This window comes from Protopterus annectens, chromosome 1.part0 (assembly GCF_019279795.1).
Source record: "Protopterus annectens isolate FY-2018-M chromosome 1.part0, PAN1.0, whole genome shotgun sequence".
NCBI classification, from domain to species: domain Eukaryota; kingdom Metazoa; phylum Chordata; order Ceratodontiformes; family Protopteridae; genus Protopterus; species Protopterus annectens.
The window spans coordinates 638,063,971-638,078,327 of record NC_056725.1 but is presented as its reverse complement, the minus strand read 5'-3'; the positions used below and the strand labels follow the sequence as shown (position 1 = coordinate 638,078,327).

Here is a 14,357-nt window from a genome sequence, read left to right as displayed (position 1 = left end):
TGACAACCTTCCCGACTGCCTCGAAGGTGGGCAGTCGGGCAACACCTCAGGGATGCTGAAAGGGCTTATCAGAGAAGGCTTCTCGATTGCCCTGGTTCTCTGAGCCCCCTGCCTCGAGGGCGTCTACCATTGTTATTCCCGCCTCTGCCTCTGGCGGGTAACGACTTTGTCGTCAGGCGAAGTCCCTTGATTTTGTTTACGGAACCACATTTTCCCACTTTTCTGGCCTTTGGGGTAAGGCCTAGAAGGAGTAGAAAAGCGGACTCCGGCGGCAGAAAGAGTCTTGCCATCAGTCTCGCACCTAGTCAAGGTTTCTTTCACTTGAGGACCAAAGAGAGATGATCCATCAAAGCGGGGAGTTAGTGAAAGACGTCTTGAAGGGGTCCATAAAATTGCATAGCCGCATCCAGGCATGCCTACGTGAGGCCACACCTGTCCCTGCGGCCCTACTCGCTCCATCAGCCGCATAAGAAAGGAGGCATGGAGGAGTTGGCTATAGAGTTAAGGGTAGCCAGCTGAGTGTTCATTTTATCTTGAAAACCCGCAGCTGTAGGATCCTTCAACATGTCACTCGCTTCTTTAATCAAGTCCCTTTGAAGACGAGTGAAATGGCACAGGTAGTTCAGCGACGCATAGTAAATGTCGCTGACGAAAACATCCGCTTCCCGTACCTGTCCATGGACCTAGATTCCATGTTAGGTGGATGGACAGGTACTGAAGGATCAGCTAGTTCCTTCTTAGTGGCAGCAGCTACCACCATAGCATCCACAGAAACTCCTTTTGTCAAGAACTGCTTGTCTGCTGGTGCCGTTATGAATTTGGAGGGTCTCCTGGGAGTGGGGTCCACTGAATCAGGAGCCGTCCATGCCTTTTAGCAACCACCTGCATGAGGGGGTCAAGGGGGACACCCAGGAGGTGGAAGGGCGAGAGCCAAACGCCTCAAGATATACAGATTCATCCTCCGAAGGGTTAAGGGCTGGCCAATTTCCCCTCTGCTTCAGGATCTCTAGAATGTCTGCAAAAGAGACATCTTCAGAAGGGGAACGGTGGAACCCTCGGAATCATCTAAATCTGTATCAGATGTGATTGACTCAGGTGAGTCAATGTGTTTCCTCTTACACTTCCTCTTCCGAGGGGGCTCTTCTGCCAAGTCAGGAGAGGCCTCGGAAGAGGATGAGATCCCCACAGGGGGTTCCTGAGGAGCTGGCTCTCTGCGGTCCGGGATGAGGGAGTGAGTCGACTTGACCTGAGGCACCGTAGAGGGAGGGGCGGACGGCGCCGACTGTGGGGTAGAGCCAGGCTCTAACACACTCCGCATGACCTCGAAAGCACCCCTGTCAGGCAAAGCCAGAGGTCCCCGCTCCTAGAAGCTGAGAACCCCCCTCGGCACCGACAGTGATGGCTCCGAGGCCGATGTCGGAGCCGAACTCACCAGCGCCGAAGCTCTGAGAGGAAGAGCGGGGTCGGACAAGGGTCCGATGCCACTCACCCCCTCGGAGCCGACGATGGAAGTCCGGCACCGAGATTCTTCTAAAGAAGAAATCGGAGCCGACGATGGAGCCGAAGACAATTGTATCGGCTCCGACGCTACCACAGTCTCGGTTCCGACAAGACCCGGCTCCGAGCTCAACGGAGTCGGAGGAGGAATATATTGATGGACAAGGGCAGGCATCGACTGATGAGTCGGGCTCTGAAGCATCTGGGCTAGTGCCTCGGACTTAAGAAGTCGACTCACTACCCTCTGAAGGTCATGATCCGATAGCCTCGATGACCTAGAGGAATGAGATTTATGGCTCCGTTCAGACAGCAGGGAGATCCTGGAGCCGAATGAAGCGGAGCCAAGGGACGGTGACCTGGACCTCTTCCTCGATGTCGGTTCCGAAGATCTGGACGGAGCCGACACGGGAACCTCTATTACCTCAGCTCCAGCCGGAGCTGAGGGAACCACAGAAACTGTGGACTGAGACTCATCGGCTCCAGCCGGAGCCGATGAAGGCGGAGGTTTAGAAACCTTAGGTCTCGGCTCAGTTGCTGGAGCCGAGGACCTAGAAGCCTTAGAGGGCTTCCCAGAAACAGAAAGGGAATCCTCCGGCTTAAGAAGACCCCTCAGGATCAACTTATTTTTCTTTCCTGCAGGACCCTGGGGCTGAAGCCGTGGCATACAGCACAGGAGTCCTGCAGGTGCAAAGGCCCCAGGCAATAGACACAAGAAGTGTGACCGTCTGTCAGAGACATTTTCTGACAGCACGCATCACACTTCTTGAAGCCTGAGACCTTTGTGTCTTTAGACATCCTAAACAAAAGTGTAATCACACACACTCAACAAACACACTGATTACACTAATTGAGTTTTAAAACTCAAAAATAAACAATTAACTAAAGTTTACCAAGAGTAACACACACACACAACTAGGGGATGGAGAAAGGCCAGAAGGCCCGAGAGAGAACTTTAAAAGTTCTTTGGAAAAAAATTGGGATTTTCCGGAAAACCGGAGTAGAAAAAACCCACTACACTAAGGGAAATATATATAAACTCAAAATATAGGGTTTAAGTGATCTAATTTTACCAAAATTACACTTACCAACAAGCCTGTAGAAAAACCAACACCTCGATGCTGTAGCGGCAAACGAGATCTGGGGTAACTCTCACCTAGCATTGTGGGATATAAGGGGAGCCTCGAGCCGGTGGAACCAACTCTCGAGCTTTTAGAGTGGCCGAGTCGGAGCCGAGGTCGGCTCCGAACCCATCCAGCAAGAATGAAGGCGAGATAGACAACTTAACATTTGCACTTCATAACATTTAGCAGATTTTCCAGGGACTTGTGGCTGACTGTCAGGCAAACTACTGGCTGCAAAGAAGGCATCCTCTAAGGCTGACGAAACAAGTGGAATAGCTGCAGGTTGAGGGAAATTCACCTGTAGCAAATCGTGATAACTTGGCTGGAATTCTGATATCTCTTTTTGTTCTCACTGAAATAATTTCATCATCCTGGAACAGTGTCAGAAAAAGACAACTCTTCAGATGGAGAATCTGAAGAAAAGCTTCCCTCAGAGTTAAGATTCCTCTTTCTACAGAGAAAGAACTTTAAAAGGATATTCTAAGCCTAATTCCTGTGTCTCAGACTGAGAATCAGAAACTGAAGGAGAAGAGAGAACTTTTTCCTTTTTAAAATGAAAGTAAAATGCAGACTTTAGTAATGGAAAAACTTTAAGTAAGCATTTGGGAAAACATGGCCAATCCTCTGTCTGTGTTAGCTGAAGATGACACAAGTAAACAAAAAAATGTCTAAGGTTCTGCTTCTTTTTCTTAGGGTTCCCAGCCAAAAACGAGCTTCAGAAAGTTTGGTCCTTCCTCTCGGGAATCAAGCTCCTCAGAGTTGCAGCTCTGCAAAGCAATAACATCTGTTCCTTTCTATGATACCGACAAACGTGGTTCTTCCTTAATCAAAGGAGAGCTGAATGACTGTGGAGGATATCCCTGCCTCTGGGTCTTTAGCAGCTTCCCCAAAATCAACACCAGAGGGACTGAGAGAAGCTGATAAGTGGTACATGAAATGGTCCCATCGGAAACTTTCCCAGATGGCCACAGCAAAGAGGAAGCAAATGTCAAGAATGAAGCCTTCCATACAACTTTCCTTTTCTAGCAGATAAGGGAGAGAACATCTGAAAAGCTAGGACCCAAGTCTATCACAGAGCCTTAATGTTGTGGTCTTCCCAAACTAAAGGTAGGATTTCAGGAAATTATGACAGGAATGTGTCAAGCATCCTGAAAATAGTCTAAAAGCTAAAACAAAGTCCTGACAGAAGAATATTTTTTGCAGAGAAAATATACTTTTTTTCACAGAAAATGGAAGGTTAACTTTGAATGGATACTGACTATTGATCTCTCAAAGCCACAGCAAAAAGCAAGCTTCTACAGCAAAAAAAGTTCTTAGAGTTTGGAACCTTAACTACTGTCTATACACTGTTCTCCTTGAGTTCTGCAGTAGTTAGGGCATGTGGAAGGGGCCCTAAAGCTTTAGATGCTGGCCGATCATCCGATTCTTGACTGGATATGCCCTACATATAGCTTAGGCCACTGCAACAGTAATTTAAAGATGAATACTTATTATTCCTGTGCTCAGATGGAGTACTTACTGAAACATGCTACAGTACCAATTGTTAAACTACTTATGCATCATTTAAATTTATCATGTCTTTCACATCTATTTTTTACCTAAAAGGAAAAATAGTTCTTGGGCTCCTAAATACTAATATACTTAAAACTGTGGAATGAATGTATTGTACATTATATTTAATGTGACTAGTTGGTATTAAGACATACAGCAAACTATCTATTACAAATTAAATTATTACATACTTTGAAATGTAACCCATTAAATAGAAATAGAGTAGATATCAAACTGACAGTACACTAATCTGCAGAAATCTAACTTCAGATGTTGCTTTTCGTGAACTGAGAGTTAGCCATCAGCTCTTTGATTTGGCTTTGAAGTACAAGTTCATTATATTTTGGCCTTTCTATGCTATGTATGACTGCATTATCTCTCCATTTTTAACACTTTATTTGAAAGCCTAAGACCGTTCATTTGCATAACTTTTTTTAATTTATGTTATACCTTGACTAAGCCTCCATATGTCAACCTGCCATTCAGATTGATAATTTTGCTCTTTTACGCTGTTACTTGCAGAGTGTACAGAACACTATCTTCATGCTCTCCCACTTGATATCACATCATTACATAACCCCAACAATAGGCTTCACTGTACAGAACATAGCTTTTACAGTAAAGGGACAAAGGCTTTAGGAATACCTCTGTCCCCATCTCAAAGCATTTCATTCACCACACCTCTTTCTGCTCAAAACTAAAAGGAAAGGGGGGGGGATCAACAGGTTTTTGAATGAAGATCCTGAGAAATATACTGCTCAAGGAAATCTCCTAGAGGTGATAGCTTCCAGAATGTGTTTGCCATGATGGGACACTGCAACAATGCGATCCACATTTCACCCTTAAAGGGTGTTTTCTCTTTTTGTGAGGTTTTAGTGACAACAGAGTTAGTACATATAAACAAGGTGGGTGTGGGGGGGCCAAGTTTCCCATATGGGGTGAAAAAATATTTTAGTGATTTTCCCCAAACATGCAGTGTATGTATATTTGGTGAAAAAATGTCTTGGACGGTACTGTGGCAAGAAGTCTGTCTTTGGGTATTCATACTGGATCTGAAAAAATACTTCAAAGGAAAATCCAGATGTTCATGGTTTCCTTCATATGGTGTTTCTTTCCCACCTATTTACAACTTAGAGCCAATGTGTAGCACCCAGCTAATATAACTGTACACAATGTGATACTAGTTTTCTTTTTTTCATTTGATGGTTTCTTACAATATCATTTTACAACGCATTTGTTTAACCCTCCTGTCCTTTTTGGCTCATGGGACAGACTCTCCAGCTATAACATTTCTGGGTGGAATCACAACATGATACCCTTGAGGGCAGTACCTCCAAAGGAGACTTCGACCTGGAGATCATGTCCAGCTTCATTTATTAATTACTTCACTGTTTTTGTTTACTAGGGTAGAGCAAAGATCTCTTTGGACTACTAACAGGTTCAACCTGGGTAAGAGAAAAACATGTACAATACACAAAGTATAGAATTAGAAGTGCTAACGACCAACAAATTCTAAGTCAGAAAACATACAAAATTGTACGTGCAAAATACATAAAGTGGTGCAAATCTGATTTCAGCATACACAGAACTAAATATATTATACAATAGATAATCAGGATTTTAGCTGTATGTGTTTCAGGATACCTTCCACATGCTCAAACTGTCAGGTACTTCAAGCAGAGCTGATTAAAAGAAAAGATTCGGTGCAAAGCCCTTCAGAACGTTTCCGCCAACACAGAGAGGGAGGCTGAGTCCTTAAAGAACAATGCTAGGAAGAACAAACAAATAAATAACCACTCTCTGGCATAAACAGCACACCAAAAAACAAGGGGAGATGGTGGAAGGGAGCGGCTACTGCAGCAGTGATCATTCAAACACCTACAGTTATTGTAAGTTTACTTACACAAATGTGCTATGTTTATCAAATTGATCACTGCTACAGTAGCCTTAGCTATATGAGATTACGCTAGTTTATAACAACTGGGAGGTGGAAGGAGAAGAGTCCTTGCAAAGCCCCTGCTTACACTTATTAAGGGTATCAGAGATTTGGGATGCATGGCTAGGCTTAAAAAGGCACTTGTGGTTGTTAGTCTAATAAACACCTATGAACCTAAGCCTGATCTAGACCTAGAGATGGAATCAAGCTTATAGTGCTTTGCAAAAGTTCTTCTAGAATCCAACCTTTTCCAAAAAAGTCATAGATGAATGAAGCCAATACTCTGGTAGAGTAGACTTTGACACTGCCTGGAATAGTTTTATTATAATGAGTGTAACAAAACTTAATAGCTTTGGACAACCATTTGGAAATAGTCTGTTTTGACACATACAGCTATTCTTCTTACCTTCACAAGAAATGAACAATTAATTCAAAGATCTGAAAGATTTAGTGCGATCAAGATAGTACCTGAGTTATCGGCAGACATCCAAGGTATGGAGTATCCTTTCTCCATCATTTTTGGATTCGAGCGAGTAAACAGGGAGATGGACACTTTGGCTTTGAAGGAAACTCGGAAACCAATTTAAGCAGAAAAGAAGGATTAGTTCTCAAAGAAATCTTGTCCCTGTGGAAATGAAATAGGCTTGACTCACTGTAAGAGCTTGAAACTTAGATACCCTTCTTGCAGCAGGCAGAGCAATCAGTAAAACTGTTTTCTGTGTTAAGAACCCAAGTCAGTTAGGTTAACTGATTCAAATGGAACAACTGTTAGCTTTTCTTACACAAATTTAAGATCCCACGGAGGAGCCACCTGTTTTCCTAGAGGCCTCTTACGCAAAATCAGAAACATTTTGACATGAGAAAGTACTGAAAGAGGAAGATCCATGGGCAAACATGCTGAAATGGCTGATAAATTAACCTTGCCAGAGGAATAAGAAAGGCCATATGATAGTAACTCATACAAATATTGTAAAAGTAGAAAACAACTAGCCCTGAATGGTGGTTGACTATGTTGTTGGCACCAACTAGAGAACATTTTCCATTTGCTAATATATGATTTTCTAGTAGCAGGCTTTCTTGCCTCCATTAGTATCTGCTGCACATCCTCAGTAGACTGGTGCCTAAAAAGAATTAAGACATTATCATCTGGCCAGTCAGGTAAAATTGCCTGGTGTCAGAGTGTAACAAACACCCCTGTTCTTGAGTGAGTAGATCTAGTCTGTGAGGAAGCTTGTGACAACTTCCCCTGGCCAGTTAAAAAAGAAGGAAGAACAACGGTTGCCTGGGTCAGAAGGGAGTCACAACACCCTGGATATTAGTGGAAGGAGTGGAAAAGCAAACAGCAGCATTCCTGTTCAAAGGAAAGAAAGGGCATCTGTCTTCCAGGAAATCTTGCAATGGAGGCATGGAGAAGAATCTTGCCAGCTGACTGTTTAGACAGGAGGCAGAGAGGTCTTCTCAAGGAACTTCCCACAGATGGATCAGTTTTTGGAAGTCCCACCTGACCCAGTTTCCATTCGTGAGGGTCTGCCCTTTCCCTGCTCAGCCTGCTTGCCACACAATTTTGCTCTGACGGAATTTATTTATTTTATTTATGTAGCATATGTTTCCTGGGAAAGTCTGACTTGGAACAGAGCCAATTTTCAGCAGAAGCCCGGGGAGAAATCCTCTATACGCATGTCTTTTTAATGTGGGAGGAAACCGGAGCACCCAGGGGAATCCCACATGAATGCAGGGAGAACATCCAGACTCTGTATAAAAGTCACCCCAGCAGAGAATCAAGCTGGAGAACCTCTTGCTGTGAGGTGAAAATGTTACCGCTGCAGTATTGCATCATCCATTTAGAATGGAATGTAGAATGCTCATACTGCTCAACCTCTTGGAACAAGAAATCTAGACAAAGCCATAAAAAATGTGGGGACAAAATCCCAAAAATAGGGACAATTTCCAAATATCACTCTTACAAGTTTAGAACAGACTTTGCATTGGCATGAATTTTCTGAAGGGTATGAGGTCTAAAACTCAAATATCTGTCATTATTTTCTCACTTCAATCTTTAACAATTTGCAAGAAAACCACAATTTTATGAAAAAAGGACCAAAAATATGAGGCAAAAATCTGCAGATTCTATGAAAATCTGTACAATTGAAAGGTATGGATGCCTGTAGTGTGAGACTGTGCTGTGAAACTATAACCCAAGCTAACATGGCAAGTCTGCAGAGGGGGTCCAATATGGATTGCCCTTGCTTGTTGATGTACCATAACTGTGGTATTGTCTGTAACAACCTGAACAGGTACTGAGACCAAAGGCGATTCAGAAAGTTGAGTGCCTTTTATATTTATGTGTTTGCACCTGTCCTTGGTGTTCCATGTATCTTGCATTTTATCCCTCCTGAAACTGTTCACCAAGCAAATTCTGAGGCATCTACGGTGACTGACTGCTTTGGAACCAGAAGGGAGAAGGGGAGACCTGGATTTAGGGATATCTGTTGTCATCACCAAGTAATTTCTCTTCTGACAAACCCTAGCACTGAGATCTGAAAAGATAAAGGGTGTTGGTGCTGGGACCAAAGAGACTTCAGATCCCACTGTATCTTTCTTATGTGTAGTCTTGTCATGGGTATCATGAGAATCATGGAAGCCATGAGACCAAAAACTCCTCTGAGGCATTTCCTCATAGTGACCAAAGTCTGAGTAGAAAACCTAGAAATAGACCTAGACAGAACTATTTTTCCTGTGGAAGAAAAGATCTTTGAATTGTTGTGTCGACCTGACATGCCAGAAACACAATCCTATGAGAAGGAGTCAAGTAAAACTTGGTCTGAACTGAGAAAAGGCAATGAAAAGCTGGTCTGACTTCCAAAATTCCTCAGTCCTCTTAAGATTAAAAACAAGGCTGCCTATGGACATCTAAGCAATGCAAAGTATAGTCCCCCTTATTAGAATAATTGGGGAAGAAAACTGGTAGATGGATAGATTGACTGAGGTTAGCTTCCGAAGCCACCTTCGGAACAAACAAGGGGTTTGTCTTGAGGGAAACTCTATCCTTATGGAAGATCATAAAAGGGGGCTTAATCCTGAGAGCCTGCAACTCAGAAACTCTATTGGCAAAAGAAATACCCACCAGGAAAAACGTCTTCCAAAACAGAAATTTAAGATCACAAGATGCAGCCAGTTCAAAGGGCTTTTGTGTCAAAGACTGCAACACCAGAGTTAAATCCTATGGTGGGGAAGGATCTTTGCTAGGCAGTTGAAGGAGAAAGACCCCCTTAAGAAAAATGGAAATTAGAGATGGCCGTCAACTGGAGTTTGATCATGGAGAAAAGTACAGTTGTGTACACTTACCATAAATGTAGATGTTCGAGTGTCTTCACTGTTGCAGTCATCACTGTAGGGTTCTTCCTGCCAGCAGGCAGCCCTCGGTCGGCCAGAATCCCAAAGTCTGGGTCCAGCGTCGGCTGTGCAGTCATCCTCCCTGACGACAGAGCTCCAGGGGTACAAAGCTCCCAGCCGACGCCATGTTCTCCAGTATTTCTTGCCCCAGATGTCAGGTACCCAAAAATAAAGGCTAAAAGTAAGGTACAACAAACCCCATACCCTGTAGCAAATACACCTCAGAAGAAGGGTGAAGCAGGGAACCACACTAATGAAAGGATAAGAGGGGACAGGGGGATGGGTAACCCAGACTGCAACAGTGAAGACACTCGAACATCTACATTTATGGTTAGTGTACACAACTGTACTACGTTCATCGTGTTTCACTGTTGCAGTCATCACTGTAGGGTTGAATCCCAAAGCTGAGATAAAGGGTGGAGGTTATTGAGTAGAAGGGGCAGCTAGAAGGCCTTGCAAGACTGCAGAAGCAAAGCCTGCCCTGGACTTAGAATAAAGAGGTAGACTGTAGTGCTTAGAGAAAGTATGCATTGAACTCCAAGTTGCAGCTTCCAAAATATCTTTGGTAGGTACTCCCCTGAGAAAAGCAGCAAAAGTAACAGCAGCTCTGGTGGAGTGAGTCCTGATTTTTCCTGGGATTTGCTTTCCATGATGAGAGTAACAAAATCTGATTCCATGAGCAATCCATTTAGAAATGGTCTGTTTTGAAATAGCCTTCCCTTGGGAATTTGCTGAATAAGAAACAAACAGTTGTTCTGTTTTTCTGATTTCCTTGGTTCTGTCCAGGTAAAAACGAAGCTGCCTGTGCACGTCCAAAGAATGTAAGATCCTCTTCCCCTTATTTTGTGGATTGGGGAAAAAAGTTGGCAGGTGAATAGTTTGGTTTAAAGCCACTTTAGAAACCACTTTAGGCATGAAAGTAGGGTTAGTCCTTAAAGAAACCCTGTCTTGATGAAAAATAATGTAAGGTTCCACAGCCATGAGTGCTTGTAACTCCGAGACTCTCCTGGCTGAGGTCAAGGCCATTAGGATAGCGGTCTTCCATGATAGATACTTTATATCAGATGTGGCAGCAGGCTCAAAAGGAGGCAGAGTAAGTTTTTCCAGAACATAGTTGAGGTCCCAGGCAGGTATGGGTGGTGTCCTAAGGGGCCTTAAATTCTTTGCTCCTCTGAGATATTGTTTCAGAAGTGGATGTGAGAAAATTGGAGGATCTGTATTGTAATGTGCAGAGATAGCTGAGGCATGTATTTTTATGGAGGAAAAGGATAAACCCTTATGTAACATGTCTGTCAGGTAATGTAAAATCAATGGAATATTTGGAATGAGAGGATCTGAATCCCGAGCATGCATCCAGGTACAAAATCTCTTCCATTTACCTTCATAAGATTTTCTAGTGCTAGGCCGTCTGGCTTCTAAGGTAACATCCATGACCTGTTTGGAAAGGGTAGGATTAATCATAGACCCTGAATACGCCAGGCTGCCAGGCTGAGAGTTTTGATATGAGAGTGCAGAACCTGGCCCTGGTGTTGGGACAAAAGATTTGGAATCTGAGGTAGAATCCAAGGAGGCTCCTGGGATAGATTCATCAGTGTTGAGTACCAAAATTGTCAAGGCCAATTTGGGGCCAGTAAAATCATCTTGGGTTTGTCCTGTTTTATCTTTAATAACACCCGTGGAAGAAGAGGTAGAGGAGGAAAGGCATACCCCGAGAGGTTCCTCCAACTGAATGAGAGAGCATCCACTTTCCATGCTAGTTTGTGATATGTCCTTGTGCAAAAAGACTGTAACTGGTAGTTGTGGGGAGATGCAAACAGATCTATGTCCGGGCAGCCCCAGGCTTCTGTAATCATCTTGAATATTTGGGTGTCTAGCATCCACTCATGTGGGTCTGACAGGTTCCTGCTCAGGCTGTCTGCCAGAGTATTTTGTTTCCCTGGCAGGAACTGAGCTTGTAGGTCCACTTTGCAAGCTAGTGCTGTGTTCCATAGAGTCATGGCTAGTCTGCAAAGGGGGTAGGAGTGTGAACCCCCTTGCTTGTTTATGTACCACATAACTGTGGTGTTGTCTGTCCGTATCAGTAGTTGCTCTGGCTGTAGAAGATCCCTGAAAGCCAAGAGGGCAATCTGCACAGCTAACATCTCTTTTAAATTGGTATGTAGGTGCTTCTGATCCTCTGTCCAAAAACCTTGCAGGCCTTTCCCCTGTAAGTGGGCTCCCCATGCGTAATCCGAGGCGTCCGTGGTTAACACTTGGTAGGCTGGAGGCAGACTGAAGGCTTTCCCTTTGTTTTGAAGACATGCCATGGCCCACCAATGGAATTCCTTTTGCAGGCAAGGCAAGACAGCAACCTGTGTGTCTAGACTGTGACAATGCTGGGACCATACGCTTTTTAGGTACCATTGTATCTTTCTCATATGCAGTCTTGCATATGGTATGAGTAGGATGCAGGAGGCCATGTAACCCAAAGCCTGCAGGAATTTCCTTGCAGTTAGCTGAGACATTAACGCCAGGGTTTTGAAAGTTGAAGCCAGCTGAAGTTGTTTTTCAGATGTCAGGAATGCCATCTGGGTTGCTGTGTTTAAAAGATCACCCAGGAAAGTTATCTGTTGTGTGGGTGTCAAATTTGACTTTTTTATGTTCACAGTGAATCCCAGGTACTTGAGTAGATTTTGAACAAATTCCAGGTGCTGGAGTAAGACATCCTTGCTGTCTGCTTGAATAAGGCAGTCATCCAGATAAGGGTAAATTTGAATTCCCTTGAGTATGCAGTAAGCTACTACTGGTGCCAGGCACTTGAAGACCCTGGGCGCAGTAGACAAGCCAAAGGGCAGCACAGAGAATTGGTAATGTTTCCAGCCTGCCTTGAACCTGAGGTATCTTCTGCACTCCTGTCTGATAGGAATGTGTAGGTAAGCCTCCTTTAAATCCAGTGTCACCATCCATGCATTTTTGCTCAACATTGGCAGGAGCTACTGCAGAGTAAGCATCTTGAACTTTGGTATATCCAGGAAAGTATTTAAGACTGACAGATCCAGGATGGGTCTCCAAGAATTTTGTTTTCTGGGAACTAGAAAGAGTCTGGAGTAGAAGCCTTGCCCCGTCTCTGATTGTGGAACCAGTTCTATGGCCCTCATAGCCATGAGGGATCCTACCTGGTTTAATGCCTCTGCCCATTGGTTTTTTGGTAGGTCTGGCCATCCGTTTGGTCTTGGCAAGGTATGAAAGTGGAATTTGTAACCTCTTGAAACTACATCCAGAACCCACTTGTCTTGGGTTATGTAAGTCCAATTTCAGTGAAAAAGAGAGAGTTTTCCTCCTAGAGGGGCTTCCAGGAGAGAGGTTCCTGGAGCCATGGAGGGGTAGTCATTGAGCCTGTTTCCTATAAGACTGAGGTCTGTCCTCTCCACCCCTGGGTGTGGAAGCACTCCACTGTCTAAGTCTATAAGAGGTCTGTGCTTGGGCCCTCCCTCTGGGGCACCTATATCTACCCCTCTGAGGCCTGTCCGAGCTGGGAAAGGACCAATTTTTAGTTGGCCAACTTCTGCTAAATCTTGGGGGCTGAACTTGTAAGAAATCCTTAACCGTTTGCATGGATTTTGCCTTATCCTCCATTTTCTTTATCACCTCTTCAGCCTTAGACCCAAACAAAACATTATGTTGAACAGGAGCATCCAGTAACTTTGCTTTCACTTGATCAGGCAAATTTTGTTCCTTTAACCAAGCATGCTTTCTAATGACCGTGCCAGTGGCAGCCGCCCTGCATGAGGCCTCCAAAGCATCAAAACCACAGTGTAAGGTATGTTTCCCCACTTGCTCAGTAGCATGCATCAAATTGTGTACTTCCTTATTATCTGCACATGCAGAAATGGTACCTAGCTTTTGTTTCATAACAGACAGAAGAAATTGCTGATATTTTAACATATGAAATTGACAATTTAAAGCTCTAATGGATAAAGTAGCAGAGGTGTACACTTTTTTGCCCATCTCTCCAAAGCTCTAGAATCCTTATTTGATGGAATAAGGTTCTTAGCAGTGGCGGCCTTAACACCCTTAGGACCCTGAAAAATGGTTTCTGGATCAGCAGTAGGATTTTTATAAAGAAACTGGTGGGAGTCAGGGACTCTGTAACATCTGTCAGGCTTTGCAGGGGCTGGAGGAAAGGAGTCAGGAGTTAAATTAGCCTCAGAAAAGACATCATCCACAATATCCAAAATAGGAGGATTAGCCAGGGGTCTGTGTTGGGGAAGAAGAAGGAAATCCCTAAGCCTTCTCTTAGATTCAGAGTATTCCTGTCCTTCCCAGTGAAAATGTTCCCTCATGTCATGTAAAGTTTCCCCAAAAGAAAAATCCTCAGGGGGAGAAGCTGAAGGAATGGATTCCTCAGCATCAGAATCCTCATAAGGAGGGAAAGTATAATCCTGTTCAGAGGAAGACACTGAAGAGATAGATGCCTGATCAGAGGATTCATAGTCCAATTCTTGTATTGGCCTTTTGTCTGGAGGGGGATGTGAACCCCTAATAATAGTTAGTAAGTCCTCCGCCATTTTAAGCATTTGTTTTTGAGATTTAGGTCCCGGATCAGAGGAGGCCTGGGCTTGAGTCTTTGTTTTAGAAGGAGTCTTTGCCTTTGTCTTTGCTGCGTAGGCCTGAAAACCCCCTCGGAAGCCGGTACCTGCACAGCGGCTCCGAACCCATCCGAGGGAGCATTATCCGAAGGTCCTGCACCTGAAGTACTCAAAGACCTAGTTGGCTCCTCGTGGGAGTCCGTTTCGGCAAGCGGTTCTGTAATGGCCGACGACAGGGGCTGCGACAGCGCCTCACTGAAGACGGCTGAACCTGCAGCTGGCTCTGCTTGT

General features: G+C 44.2%; 1 protein-coding gene across 1 annotated transcript in view; it reads right to left on the bottom strand.

The window, feature by feature from the left end:
- LOC122793057 overlaps window positions 1-14,357 on the bottom strand; it is a 1,451,532-nt gene that overhangs the window by 1,242,218 nt on the left and 194,957 nt on the right. The gene's annotated exons all lie outside the window — the stretch shown is intronic.